The sequence below is a fragment of the Dreissena polymorpha genome, chromosome 4, assembly GCF_020536995.1.
Source record: "Dreissena polymorpha isolate Duluth1 chromosome 4, UMN_Dpol_1.0, whole genome shotgun sequence".
Taxonomy (NCBI): Eukaryota; Metazoa; Mollusca; class Bivalvia; order Myida; family Dreissenidae; genus Dreissena; species Dreissena polymorpha.
This window is the reverse complement of record NC_068358.1, coordinates 89,750,437-89,766,169: the sequence shown is the minus strand read 5'-3', so window position 1 is coordinate 89,766,169 and position 15,733 is coordinate 89,750,437. Positions and strand designations below refer to the sequence as shown.

General features: G+C 34.0%; 1 pseudogene; it reads left to right on the top strand.

Moving 5' to 3' along the window:
* The window catches only part of LOC127879339 (sulfate transporter-like), a 43,072-nt pseudogene extending 32,466 nt beyond the window's left edge, over positions 1–10,606 (top strand).
* The last annotated feature ends 5,127 nt before the right edge of the window (positions 10,607–15,733 follow it).

Below are 15,733 nucleotides of genomic sequence, written 5' to 3'. Positions count from 1 at the left end.
TCAGATGGACATCCAATGGCAGAGTCTTTCGTCATTACAGACAAAGGTAACCTTGGGACAGACACAGAGGATCCTACCTACCAAGCTACAGACATAAGTAAGGTTAACTGGAAGGAGGAACAAAAGAAAGACCCTACCATTTCCAGGATTCACCATATCATTGATAACAAACTTCTACTACCGAAGGACCAACTGAAAAAGGAATCCAAGGACATACAAAAGTACCTGAGACATAGGAGCTCTTTTAACATCAAGATATTTTATACAGAAAGTGTCAGATAGACGGCCAGGATGTGTTACTGCTAGATCTACCAGAGAGCTACAGAGACTGGGCCATGAAAGGACTGCATCATGATGTAGGTCACCAAAGGCGAGACAGGACACTTTGGTTGGTGAAGCAGAGGTTCTTCTGGCCAGGCCTGGAGAAGGATGAAGTGAGGAAGGTTCAAACCTGTCCCAACTGCCTGAGGAGGAAGTCACCTACCAAAGCCCAAGCACACCTGGTATTATTTACAAGTACTCATCCCATGGAGCTGGTATGCATAGACTACCTTTCGCTTGAGAAGTCCAAGGGTGGATACGAGAACATCCTTGTCATCACAGACCACTTCACTCGCTATGTCCAAGCCATACCTACTCGCAACCAGACTGCACAGACCACGGCTAGAGTCCTGTTTGAGAATTTCTTCTCCTACTACTCGTTTCCAGCAAGACTGCATAGTGACCAGGGAAGAAACTTCGAGAGCAAGGTCATTAAGGAGTTATGCAACATAGCAGGAGTGCAGAAGACGAGGACTACCCCTTACCATCCTATGGGGAATCCAGTCACCGAGCGCTTCAATGCGACACTACTTGGGATGTTAGGCACGTTGAACCAGCCGAGAGGTCCAACTGGAAGGATTATGTAAAGCCCATGGTTCACGCCTACAACTCCACTAGACATGAGTCCACAGGCTTCTCACCACACTATCTTCTCTTTGGATGGCACCCGAGACTGGCCATAGATGCGTTCCTTGGGGTGAAGGACTCTACAGCTCCATCCACCAGCAAGGACAACTATGCAGCTAAGTTGAAGAAAAGACTGGACTTCGCCTACCAAACAGCCAAGCAGAACTTCGAGAAGCAGTCTGGGCGCCACAAGGCAATATATGACACTAAGGTACGCCATTCCACGCTCGAGATTGGTGACAGGGTACTTATCAAGAATGTGACGCCAAAAGGGAAGCTGGACGACAAGTGGCAGCGAGACCCATACCTTGTGATGGAAATCCCAGACCAGAAGATACCAGTCTACAGAGTGGAGAAGTAGAGTGGCAAGGGACCAGTGAAAACCCTACAAAGGAATCTTATACTTCCTCTGCACTCTATTCCATGTGAAGATACTTACCCGGAAACGACAAAACCACCCATACCAAAATAGAAGAGACCAACACCGGAAATCGAAACGACCAAGGAAATCAACTTTCTCATCAGAGTCGGAGTCAGACAGCGGTTCTGAGACAAGTAAGGCAAGTCCGAGGTATATCATACCACATAGGAGAAGACCGTTACCACAGCCCTGTGTCAATTTTTCCAGACCGGAGTTACCATCTAGCATCTCACGTGCTACTTGTTACGGTAAATCCAGTAATAACTCTTCTGGTAGGTCCAACCTAGCGTGTAATTTTCAGCGGGACACACCTTGTTCTAATAACGCAAGTTTTTCTAGGTCTCAACCTCACAGTTATACTGATTATCACTTTTCAGGTAATAATATGTCTAATCAGAACCAATCTGTATACTTAGGTCATAGGTCCGAGTCTCAGATTGCAGACCAGAGCAGAAATAATACCCCACAGGCTCCAACGCCGGTGTTACTCCAAAGACCGCACTCTACAGAGCCGGTGTTTCTAGAACGGCCACAGGCTGCAGAGCCGGTGGTACCACAACGACCACAGAGACCAAGGAGAAAGCCAGATTGGTATGGAGATTGGGTTCAACCAATTACAGCTCATGTAGAGACTTTCCCCCAGGGTGAAATTTATTATGTGTGACAGAGGAGAATGTCACAGTTTCAATAGGTTGAAAATGTATTTTCATTTCATTGGCAAGTTGTTAAATGTTTTCAGATGTCTTATTTTGTAGGTCTGATCTTTATTAAGTTTCAGATTAAATACAATTATTTTGTTTCAGTTTGAAATTCTCATTTCTACTGATTATTTTCAGACATCTAAGATGAGTGTCTAACACAGAGACAGTATGTTAATATTCATACATGGTGATTATGGCTACTACTGCATAAATTGTATTTTATGTTATATTATAAGCCATAGAATGTTTAACCTTCTTTTACAGTTATTTTAATGTATTGTTTCATTGCAGATGTTTCAAAAGAATATTTGCACATTATGTTTATATGATATGTTTTTAATGTTAGCAGTACCATTTATTTCAGAAAATTGAGTATGTACCTTTAAGAATAAGTGAATAACGATCTTTTAATTTCAGGTACTATGTGTAACCACATTTAATTTCATGTGTTTGTGTACCAGTCTTTAAAATAATTAAATGTTGGGCAATAACCTTGAAATATCTGTTGCAGGGAAATAAATCCTGTATAAAATGTTGATATGTCTATTGCATCTACTTCCCTTGGTTGTTAACACAATCCAGTACTAAGCTGATGAATGTGGCACTTACCAGCATCGGCTGATATTGTTCAATTTTTTTCGACATGTTATTACACAATGTTTCGCATATACGTATACTTGATATTAGAAACCACTGGAAGAAACTATTTTCAAATGCAAATTCGTTTTGAGATATAGTTTTACATGTAATTCAGTTTGTCAAAATCTCAAGTTGATTAGTTAATCAGTCATACTGGGTACTGTATAGTTGTATGTTTTGTAGATATTGTAGGTATTTTATAAGTTAACGAGTCATGAAATGTTAGGAGACATTTTTTTCTCTTAGCAGAGGAGAATGTCACAGTTTGACATTTTCTATATGTCCGTTTTTACCTATATTGAATTTTCATGCACCGTACCATAGTTAAAGTGCACGCGAACGTATAATTGTCATCGCGCATGCGCCGACTTTTCCGTTTGTCCTCGTTTGTCTTTGTCAAGGTGATTTGTCAGTGTGTCGTCTGCTGTTGTTGTGTGAATCGGAATACTTCGGATTTATACATTTAACAATGTATATCTACGAGGTCGGCAGAGGCTATCCAACTGCTGCACGTGCATTTCGTGTGAGCACTGTTTACCGTATCCGTCCAATTGTTCTTTATGTTGTATGTTTGAATGAAAGAAAGATTGAGAGAAAGGTTCCTATTGGGTTGTTCGTTCACCCTTTTCTTCCTTCCCCGCCAAAGAGATTTATTATTATTAAATAAACGGACACTGTGGTATGCTATTTTATATTATTAATGTATATGTATTGTTTTCCGCAGCGCGTCCCATTAAGTTTTATTGTGATATTGTTATGTGTAATCTTAGTATTGTGTGTTTATGTTAGATTGTTTTCTATATTTCTATATTTCTAACTAGATGATATATCTGTATAGGCCCGTTTTATACGGATACATATAAGTAAGAACCTCCGCCAGGACTTAGTTGATGATAAATAACACCCCTGTGACTAACATTTATTAACGATGTTCATGACAATATTATCATGAAAAAATATTGTTTCTTTGCATTCGGATCCTCTTTAGATATCATTAAAGCGACAAGCGGCAGGATTATATATTTTGTTGGTTCATATTTTGCTACCTACTACGCGTTCGTTGCTTCTGTCCTTCTGTCCTGAGAAGTAGCATTCCGCTGGCGACAGAACGCAATGTCGAAAGAATATACATGGAAACAAAAATTCACGCAATAGGCTCCAAATATAAGTTTAACTGAAGAGTCAATAATAATATATTTTAAAGGTCAAAATCAAACACTCTTTCCTTCTGGAAATCAATTTGCCATCCGGCGTATATGAAAACATACGACCTGATGGATTGTGATTCGCTTTCTCCGTAATGTGCCGTTATTTTTATATTACTTGTGTTGTGTATTGTAAATAAAGGATCTGTTCATCTACACATTATGAACGGCTGATAAATTAAGTATATGCTGATAGATCCTCACATCAAGGACAAGCGAACAAGGTGTCATGATGCTATTTATTTCAATTTGATCAAGATCTTTGTATTTACGCATTTCTTTGGTTGTTTTAGTAATATAATGACAAGGGTCTTCTAAAAATCATTAAATCTTGTACAAAAAAAAACAACTAAAATCTTCAAACAAAACAAAATCCGCTAAATTAATTATGCATTGTTTTGGACTTAATTAGAAATAATCAACTTACAAATGCACAGCTTATTATTATTAAATACCATACACACGTTGCTTAATATCTCAGATTCAAGAATAATCTGTTTATTCACCTAAGTTTATGAAGAAAAAAGGAATGTTTACATTCTATAAAATATTTGTTTTTGGCACCCACGACATTTTAAAATAAAAATAATTCTCTATCAAGTTGATAGCATATTCTATACTCCAATGTTTGTTTTTAGTTAACATGTGGCTAGGACAATTGTCGGAATCGCTACCTAATGGAAAAACAATTCTAAATTCATCACTTTTATTTCGCACTTCTGTCACGAGTTACTACGTCATTTAACACGTGTCCATGCTAACTGAAAAAGAGATAATGTAAACATGTAACAAACACAATATGAGTTAATTGCATAACTTATCGCGTAGTAACGAAATACAATTCTTAACCCTATGATGAACGATCCTGTCATTAGCATACGGGAATGTGGTTTTGATATCAATTATATCAATTAATTTGCACGCAATTTTTATTTCGTGCGCAAAGTATTTCACACTCACGATAATTTAGCGCCCCGTTTTTAGAGTTTTGGTTGATTATGATTGTCCCAAAATTATTCTCGAATCTTTGTTGTATAAAATGTACAGATACATGTGTGTATGTTTCATTTTAAAAAACTGTATATGTGTGAATTCGTTTCATACTTAAGTTAGAATTATATGCATGCAGGTACGGTATTTTGGGTGTTCGATCCATATTGATTGGGTGTATTGTAAACTACGTCATGAACAGTACAGTGTGCTTATTCTGCGGCTCGATTTTGTTTGGGCATCGGATGTTATGAGCACCGCTACTGTAAAACTGTTAGTCGTTTTTGCGTTACAGAATTTATAAACCGCTGTTTATCTGATTTAAACGCGGTTCTACTTTCAGTCCACCAATGGATACTCTCTCAGCTATGTCAAGCCCATCTTCACAGTGGCGTAAGCGTTTTAAATACTAGTATAGAACTAATGGAACTCAACCAACATATTGAAACATGCTTATACGCTCTTAATATCATCTAATTATTAACGGATGTTTATTCGGCTGCGTCAATACAATCTTAAATACGGATGTTATATTTTTTGACAAGTGATGAACCTGTCCAAACATCCTTCACATCGTGCTTATACAGCGGTTAAAATCGGGTTTATCAATCATTGGTCCCTGTTAATCCGCGCTCAATAAGCATTAGTTTGTGCTTATTCGTCTCAATAAATTGCTTTGTGAAACCAGAATAGCCTCATCAGTTGCGTCGAGTTAACAATAAAATGTTTGTACACGGTCCTAATCGCATATAGAAGTAATTGACTCTTCTGAATCTGCTTCGGGTCAAGTTATATCGAGTTTATTTATTTAATTATAGACGTACTGAACCCAATTTAATTTGCGTCCATGATAGTTTCGCAGGTTCTTATACGGGTTTAAATGGCTCTTATACGTGATAGACATCCCAAATTACCTTCGCATTGAACGATGTGCTTGAATATACGTTCAAAATTGTATCCATGCCAAGCAAGAAGAAATAAAAACAACGTGTATACACATGAAAGCGCTCGGCACACAATTAATAACAAAATGTATGTACACTCTTGGTACATGTCTATCGTATCGGTATCAAATTTTACTAAGGTCACCCACAGGAGCAAGAATGAAAGGCGTCGTTCGATCCCGAAAAGCAACACCTTTAAAAATGAAAAGAAACTCGGAATCCGAATTAAGCATTCTGATAAGGCCCAATAGGCAAGAAAACCACGCAAAATGGCAAACATTCCGACAAAGGCGTTACATGAGTAAGGAAGAATCTCTCTTCATAACGTAAAGAACATGTCTTCGTATCAGAAAATATAATTATGTCGTTGGTACAATTCAGTAGTATGCTGTCCCTTACAAATACACATACTTTCATAATGTGATGAGCGTTTTCAGATTCTTCTCTCTGAAAATTGTACACATGTGAATATATTCCACTTCATTTGCAAAATTTGAATAGATTACGATATTTTACCGTGAGTATGGATAAATAGTGGGATTCACATAACATGATTGTAGTTGTGAACACTTCAAATTAAATGCGAATGATTCCCACCATTACTGAGCGTATACTCAAAGAAATACATGTCCAGAGTTAACGCCGTGCGTAAACGGGCATTTTATTGATTTTCACTCTTCAAGGTTGAATAGCAAGACCAAGTTACGCTTTTTCGGCGAAGCCATTAAACCTTAATAATATAAATGGATGAGTGGTATTTAACACGAAGTATAACATTTATTGTATCCAAAAGTTGTCGCTTCAGTTTCAAGGGCTACATCATTTAATTCTAGATGACGACGTGATGTTGCCTTAAAACCCAGGTAAAAAACAATGTTAACATTTGATCTTAATAATGTAACTGACCACGGTAGAATAAATAAAAAATTTCCAAAGCCATTCTGTTTTCATAAATTTACAATGCATGACAAGGGGAAGGTGTAAACTGATAAATTTAATAATTATACATTACTACTGAAACGTTAACTTAATATTTAACTTAATAAATACGCACGCAGTTTGTTTGGTTACGTTTAACAATTTAAAAACAAAAAAGAAACGCAGAATTGATATTTAAAGGGTATTCCGAATTAAAAAATCTTTTAGTTTTGGCATTTTGTCGTCATGTACAATTTTCAGTCATTTCATACATAGATTTGTTTAAAGATGTAAACATGTGTTTGAACCGTTATACAGTTAAGAAAACTGTATAAGCATTCAATATAGATAAAGAAATTGACAGATCACCGTGAATTTTCGTTTGTCTAAACCATTTTCAAAAAGAGATTATTTATTAAAAAGTGCAATACATCTAACTTTTTACAGTATTTTCCATTACATATATGAAAAAATATGAAAGATAACTGTTAAATATATCATATACAGCTGAGAGGTAATAACACACATGTTCATTACATGCAAGTGTTAACTAAAAATTTGTCCACACACCATTTAACCATTATTTAATTCTTTTTTTGTGCATGTAAGGTATTTCTCGCTTTTAAAGTATACTATTGTACATATTAGGATAATTTTATAATTAGATAAGAAGGCATTACACTTCATATAAATGACAACTAAGTTAAAGTTGCAAACAGCATTAAATGTTTTAACTTTTACGATAAAGAAGAATGTACCGTAAACTTAAAACAGAAGCAATGCGTAACGACTATAACAGTTGATAAAACAATCCCATTTATAAGAAGAGTTGTTAAATAGAGCTTTAAAACAACTGTGAATTTATTAACTTCTTATTGTTTTGATAAGAATATTTCCGCGTTGCTGCTGCATTTAATGACAATATAATATTATCCCTGACATGAGCCAACAAGGGGGGCCACTCGTGACGTCACATTTTGGGAAGTAAACAAAAATGGTTCTTTATTACTTCGCTTTACATTGGTTTAAATAAGGTTAAACAGATCTGGTTGGATTAAACATCCCGAAATCACCCAATCAAGAAAGTTGAAACAATAATCGTACAGAACATTCTATTTCAAGCTCCATGCAAGCAATTTAAATCACAAGTATTGTAAACCATAAATATTGGAATGTTTGTTGTCGTGTTTATATACAGTGTTCCTAATTGAAATCAATGAGCTATTACTTGAAAATAATTATTTATTGGTATACATCGGGAAAGTGGTAGAATATTTACGGAAAACATAAGACTTTTGATTAAGTTGTGTGTTTGCCAACATTTTCCGAGTTTTTACGGACATTGCCGATCGTACAGACAAATGGATAGACATAGGCCAAACAACAGAACATCCTTCATGGTTTAATTGCATCGGCCTTGAACTTTTCACTTTATTAAATGAGAAGCAAAATCATACATTTATCAACAATTTATAGTCAGTAACATTAAAATCTTTGGGTGCAGTTATTTTGTATTTCGGAAACCGCGATATGCTGTTTTTTTGGAAACCGACGATCGATAACTTCCGTAACCATTCGTAAAATTTTATGTTTTCTGCAAATATTCTAACCAAACCTGTTTTTAATTTTACTTCATTTCGAGATTGCTGAACTACAGATTACTTATACACGCTATTCATTTAAGTGTTTCTTCCTAAATTCAATTGTAACCGTTAACTAGTTTATTAGTTGGTCAGTTAATCTGCCCCAATTGATTTCCGTTTCCAGCGTCGATCTTGTTATTGGTTCAAGTCAGTTTCTTAACAAATCGTTTGCCAGTTTATTTTTTACACTCTTTTTTAAGCCATCGTTGTTAGTAACTGTTAATTGATTTCACTCTATTTAATCACCCATTTGTACCGCACCTAAAAAGTAACACTGCGTTAATTAACGGAAAACCGAGAACGTTTACGACATGCGATAATGCATCAAATCATGATTTATTATATATGAGTGCTAAACATTAAGGAAATGATAAAACATTTGACATTGTGGCATTTTTATACTTCACTATGACGTTATCCCTACTGGGTAAACTTGAGTATTACAATGTCATTCGCTGAAACCGTTACTTAACGAACGCGTAAAGGGAGACTTTTATTACAGAAAACACACATGATGGCAAAATAATGAGAACTAAATATGTTTAAGCACATTTTCAGTTAATTCAAGACTACGACAGCGTGAATGTAACAGTCCTAATGGCAGGGATTTCAGGTTAACAAAGTATAAACCGTACATACAAATGGAGCTTTCCAAGCGGTCAATTCGTTAAGATCGTGTACTGTAAAGTAGTTTGCTAGCTACCTTGATACCAATAAAATGAAATCATCATGGGAAGAAGAGATGCTGTTGTTTCAGTGTCATGCCCGGTGTTTTAAAGGTATTTGTGATACCAGATGACTTCTCTTCGGTAATTCAAGCTAGACCGTTACAATGTTATATTTAAACACAAACTCATACAAATAAAATCGTGACTGGTATTTCAACTGGATTGGGAAAAATGAATACATATGCATTCCAAAATGCAAACATTGATCTATGTGTCCCATCAACACGCTGCGTAAATGTCGTAAGGGCTCAACAACCAATGTTAATAGATATTTAGAAAAATGAATCTCAAGTTTAGATGCTCACCACAAATCCAGCTTTGAAGTTACTTATTACAATTTTGCACAAATATATGTGTTTGTAAAATCTGTTTTTATGCATTACAATCCATTGAACACTATTACAAGTAATGTCATGTAAGGACATTTTGCTGATGAACCCTTGTCCGAAGAATAAAATATTTGATTTGCAAGGGTTTGTTATATAAAACCAAAATGACTTCTCAGATCAGAAATTATTCTTATTAAATGACTGCGTGAAATATATAAACAATGGGGTTTAAAATATTTTATTGAGCTCACTGATAAGCAAGTTGTATCAATCCTCTTAATCCTCGTAAAATCCAGAGGTTATTATGCCAAATTAATTTGTTTCCAAAGTTACATTGTATCTTCTGGGCTTACACAGCTCGTCAACAAATCCAAAATGAATTTATTTAGGCAGATAACACATCATGTATGAACAGTTGTTAAAAAAATCTGTATACAACAGTTAACAAAGGTCATTTTTGTGAAAGATATAAAGTACATTTAAATGTCTTTGTAATGAAACGTGTTTTGAGCCCAAAAGGGCAAAATAGCTTAATTAAATTTCTGAACAATTGTAATGAAATTGTTTGTGAAAATTATTCTGGAAATTTAAATAATAAGATAACATTCATGACAAAACAATAAATGTACTAATGTTAAAATTACACAGTTGATGTTATAAAAGCCATTCCCTTTAAACAAATTACTGCACTTTTTGACAATACGCTTCGAGAGGAATTTAAATAAGCAACAGCAAAAATTGCATTGATTTTATAATAAACACTTTTATAGCGTGCTTTATAGGTTACCCGATATTCATTTTCATTATTCCTAAAAGCAAACTGAAAGAGGGATTGTTAACAAATACCTCATGAGTATGTTGAAAAAACAAAACAAAATAAATTGTCATATCGCCCCCCATTCGTTTATTTTCGTTAAAACTGTTTTTTGTTTGTTTTAATAACAAAACTGTCGAATTGGATTTAAATGCTCTATTTATGACCCTTGCATTAGGAATGCATTTCCGTGAACTTCAGACGAAATCTGGAACATTTTCGAGGAGCCTGACATAATTCTCAACCACAAAGACAGGATTTTCCTCTCACTCGACGATGCTGTCAGGGAAGCAAATGATGTCGTCAGCCGCACCAGTAGTCCTTATGGAAACGGCATAGAAAAGGTAGCTTAAAACGATACAAACCATGTGCTATATACACAAATCGGCAGGTTTGTGATAAAACAAAATGTTTCCAGTTTTGTTCTTTAAGTCTTATCTTCGTTCACACAAGTGACAACAACACAGATTTACTCGTCGGTTGCTATTACTTGTCATAGTTGTGATCAAATTTTCATCGACGAAATGAAAACAATATTATCGATGAACGCCTTAGGTGATTCCTAGTCTCGAAATGCAGTATTTAACTACTTAAACGTTGTTTGAAATAATCAACTAAACAAAAAACAAAGAGCAACAGCAACATGACACTGATGATTATTATTTATGTCGTTATATTTGTTAATTATTTGCTAAAAACATCATCTGGTTCGACACTTCTGATCTATTATAAAAAACGAAGACATTATTAAAATTATGTAGTCTTCGCATACGTTAATTTATGGTGTTGCAATCAAAGTTAGCATGTTGAAAAAGTATCTTGTATTAGTTTATACATGATAGACACCATTATGTTGAGTTTCGCTAGTTTCCAGACATGTGGCTTTCTTGCAACATTTGTCGCCTTTTATTTCAGAGCAAAAGGCAGTGTACCACTAAAATAATAAAAGTCTCAAATACAACCAGTTGTTGTATGCACACTATATATAATCGATTATTCAATTCTACTTAACTTCTACGGGTCACATTGTTTTATCAAAATTGAATAAAGAGACAAGATATGCATAGCTAGTAGTTGTAATTATAACATTTGTAACATATGTATAGCAGTGTCCACCAATCAAAATGTCTTATCTTCTAAATGGACTAAATTAACTGGTGTATAACCTACACGGTACTCACATGTTATACTAAATAGTAGTGAAGATTGAGAGTTTTTATAAGTGCATGGATATTGATGAGTACGGATTAGCGTAGTTATTTTGTACGTACATGTACAAGATTTTGACCCAACAGTAGCATTTTTAACCACATACTGTTTAATGCGCATAATAAACACCCCGAATAACGTTTTAAACTATAGGGAACGTAAGCTACAGAACTTTTTGGCAAAAAGTATTTTATTTACTGACAATCAGCGTAGTATTGAATGTTTGTAAACGTTATTTGCTGTGCTTAACTTAAAAGCGGGCATCAGTATACACTTTTATGTAATACTACAATGAATTGATTATTATTATTTCTTTACAGATTTCAGTCAAACTGTGACACTGCAAATGACATATTCGGAAATTGGAATGGGACTAGACGGAACAAGTGTACTAACTTTTGTGTTGTTTTGGTTTATTATGCTATGTTTTGGTTGATTAAAATACATTTCATCGTATGTGCTTAAAAGTGTAATGTTCTTTACCGTGTATACATACCAACGATTGTGTAAATAATGATTTAAATGAATTATTTAACAATTCTTAAAGAATGCCATGGACTTTCCCAAATTTTAAGTTATGGTAATGCCCATAGCATGTGTTGTGTGGCGTAACATTTGGTAAAAGTGACGCTATACATTTGATTTTCTTTAAACGCAATCATGTATCAATTGAGAACTGCTGTGTCGCTACTTGTATCCTATCGGTTTTAAGGTCTGTCTGCCCTTCCATTACTATGTTTGTTGGGTATCTGGATCTGGATCCTGCATTCAAGAAGTATGGCAGCTGCGCTGATAAAACTAGGTTTGTGATAAAAGGTCATACATGGAATAAGTACAATAGTCGTTCATGAAAAAAGCAAGTTTGTAAATAATTAACGCAACCATGGTGACATTAATAAAATTGTAATATGACTTTGAACTATGAAACATGGACCTTTCGCGAAACACAACGAATGGTCCATACAGAAGTACGTTGGGTCTTTACAATTGTAATAAAACGTTATTTTCTCTAGTGCAATCTATTTTTGTTATAAAATGTTATAACCATTTTCAATATCATTAAACACGTTTAGAAAAAGCATTTTACACATAGTAACGACATATATTTACAACTTAGTCTGTATATATAAATATTCCAATTATGGGCAGAGACCATTTGATCTAGCGTTGTTCGATAATTTCTTGTTTGATGGTCCGTATAATCTTTATGCCAGCAATCCTATAATTATATCTTTGTGATTTACTAAAACAAAGTACATATTGGAGTGGTTTTCCGAAAGAAGCTCGTGGGAAGTGTCTTAGAATTACCCCGTTCAGTAAACAAACTGAAAACATCAACACATTGAATGCATTGTTATTTGACCTTGTGAAAACGTGTATTCATGTATTGTAGTTATTGTTCAGGTTGGTCGTTCACTGATAAGATCTTACTAGGCGTATTACATTGTTGTATTAGGTCGTACATTTATATAAATGAATAGATCGACATAACATAAATAAATTATGTCGACAAAGAATGTAATCCACTTGAAAATAGTTTTCGAAACCCTTAATCCATTAGAATTAACAAGCCGTACTATATTTTTTTATGTTTGTACCACAAAGATAGTAAGTTTTCAACAGTCTTCTAGAGAAGATGTTTACAAAGTTATTACCATATGGACAGGTTATGTAAATTGCCAGCCTTTGATTTCAAATTTATATAAGGGGTTAAGACAGAACACAATATAACCGGGGATGGGACCTGATTAGCTATAGGATAACCCCTTTCGTTAAAATATTTCGGATGGTAAACTTTGTATATCGTAAGCGACTTAACAGTGACGTTTCCATTTAAGTTCTTGTATTCAATCAACCAGTATTTATTTTATTATGCGTGTTCGTAATTACAACTACTTAGACTTAAATATCAAGTAATACTGTTTTTCAAATACACAATAGCCAATACAAACGTTCTGGGTGTGTCTGAATTTACAAGAACATTGGCCAATAAAAAATGAACAAACACAGAGCGATATATTTAAAAATGGTGGAGTATACACAAAGGAATGTGTGTCTTGTGTTTAAAAAGAGTGGTTCATGCCAATGGATGGGGAACACCTGCCATTCCGCTTTACCTAAATGCATAACAGATACTTTTTTTTTTTTATTCAATATCATACATACAATGTAAACATGTATATGATCATACAACATAGTGATTGTACAAAGCAATATAGTTCAGACATGTTATACAAGATATGCTAATATATATAAAAAAAAAATAGAGAGAAAAAGAAAAGAACAACAGAGGAATAGTTATGGAAAATGATGAGTTGTATAAAGTTGGAAGAAAACATACTGGACTTGTGTGTTTTGTTGTATATTCACAATGATCTTGTCTGATTGAAAATAAGAATAAAAAAATAAAAAATAAACAAAACTATTTAAGAGAGATAAACTAACATTAGAGTGAAATGTATATAAGTGGACAAAACATTATGAGAATTTAATTCAATTCCATTTTTGTTCAAAGATTTGTAATGTGTCATTTCTGAGGGCTATTTCTTTCTCAATCTGGATTTTTAGTTTAAGACTATGGACAAAACAATTAAAATTTGGTACTTGTTTTTTGTACTTCATGTTTAAGATAAAATATTTCATCAATATAACCATAAAATTCACAATATTATTACAGTCTATTGATTTCAATGAGTTAATTCCGAAACTTACATTTAAGAAAGATAGTTTAACGTTAAGTTGATGTTGTTCAAGAAAAGATATTAATTGATTCCAAATAGGCTGTATGTGTTTTCACTCCCAAAAAAGACGTTCTATAGTTTCAATGTTTTACTGCAGAAGTCACACAGATTTGAGTTAGATAATTTACATTTAAAGAGATATCTATTTGTAGCTATAATTCTATGGATGTATTTATATTGAAAGTTTCTCAGTGTGCTTTCAATAGTTGCTTTATATGGCATGGTAAATATGTGTTTCCAATTAAGTTCATTTTCTCCAAAAAGGACTTGCCATTTATTTTGGATTTTGGAGTTTTCTGTAGGGTTTTTAATTTGTAGTGTGTATAATATTTTATTTGTTTTGTTTTTTCTTCCAAGTATGTTTTCTACAAATGTTGTTTGAGTACATGGTGTATTATTTGTATTGGTTTCAGATTTAATATGTGTGGGTATGCTTTTGATTAGTGTGTAGTACTTCAGAAAATTATTTGAAGGTATTCCGTATATGTAGCATATATTATCAAAAGAGTAGAAATCCTTAATTCTGTAGTCATATAATTGGTCGACATATTTAATGCTTCGTTCAAACCAGTCTTTATAGAAAAACGTCTTATTGTTTGAAGTTATGTCTTTATTGTTCCATAAAATTGTTTTTCTGCTGGTTTGGGTCTCTAAGTTATGAGTGACATCACTCCACGCTGATAGAACATCAGACAGAAATATGTTTTCGTTTGCAATTTCATGTAAGATAGTATTGCTGATGTTACATTCAAAGAGTAAGGAGTCACCATATTTTTTTAGGATTTTCTGGTAGAATAATTTCCATTCACTCGTATTGGTATTATCTAGGTATCGTTGAGTCAATGTTCGTTAATTGGATACCTCCATTTTCTACAGATTGAATTAACTGAGTTCTTTTTATTTTATCAGGCTTACCGTCCCATATGAAATTAAATATTGCTGATTTTATATCGTTAATAACATCATTTGTTGGATTTGGGAGAACTGTTAATACATATATTAATTTAGGAAGTGCAAACGTTTTCAATACTGTGTTTTTTCCGATTAGTGTAAGTTTACGATGATGCCATGATTTTAAGCAGTTTTTAAAAATCTGTAATTTAGGTATTATGTTTTTAAGAACTGTATCCTTTTCATTATTTGTGAATGTAATTCCTAACGTTGTGGCTTCATCGGATGTCCAATTAAATTTCACTTCTTTTTTTATATTGAACATTACTTTGTTTTAATTTACCTTCTCGTAGCACAGTACATTTACCTTTGTTAAGTTTAAGACCCGATGTCATTCCGTAAAGGGTTAGCGACTCTATTAGGTTATGGAAAGAATCGTAATTGTTATTTAAAAAATAAGTTGCATCGTCAGCAAATAGGGATTGTTTGATTTCTTCGTCAGGTTCTAGTGATATGCCTTTTATGTGTTTATTTGATTGGATGTGATGTGATAGATACTCGATGCAAATAATAAAAAGCGATGATGAGAGTGGACATCCTTGTCGAACCCCT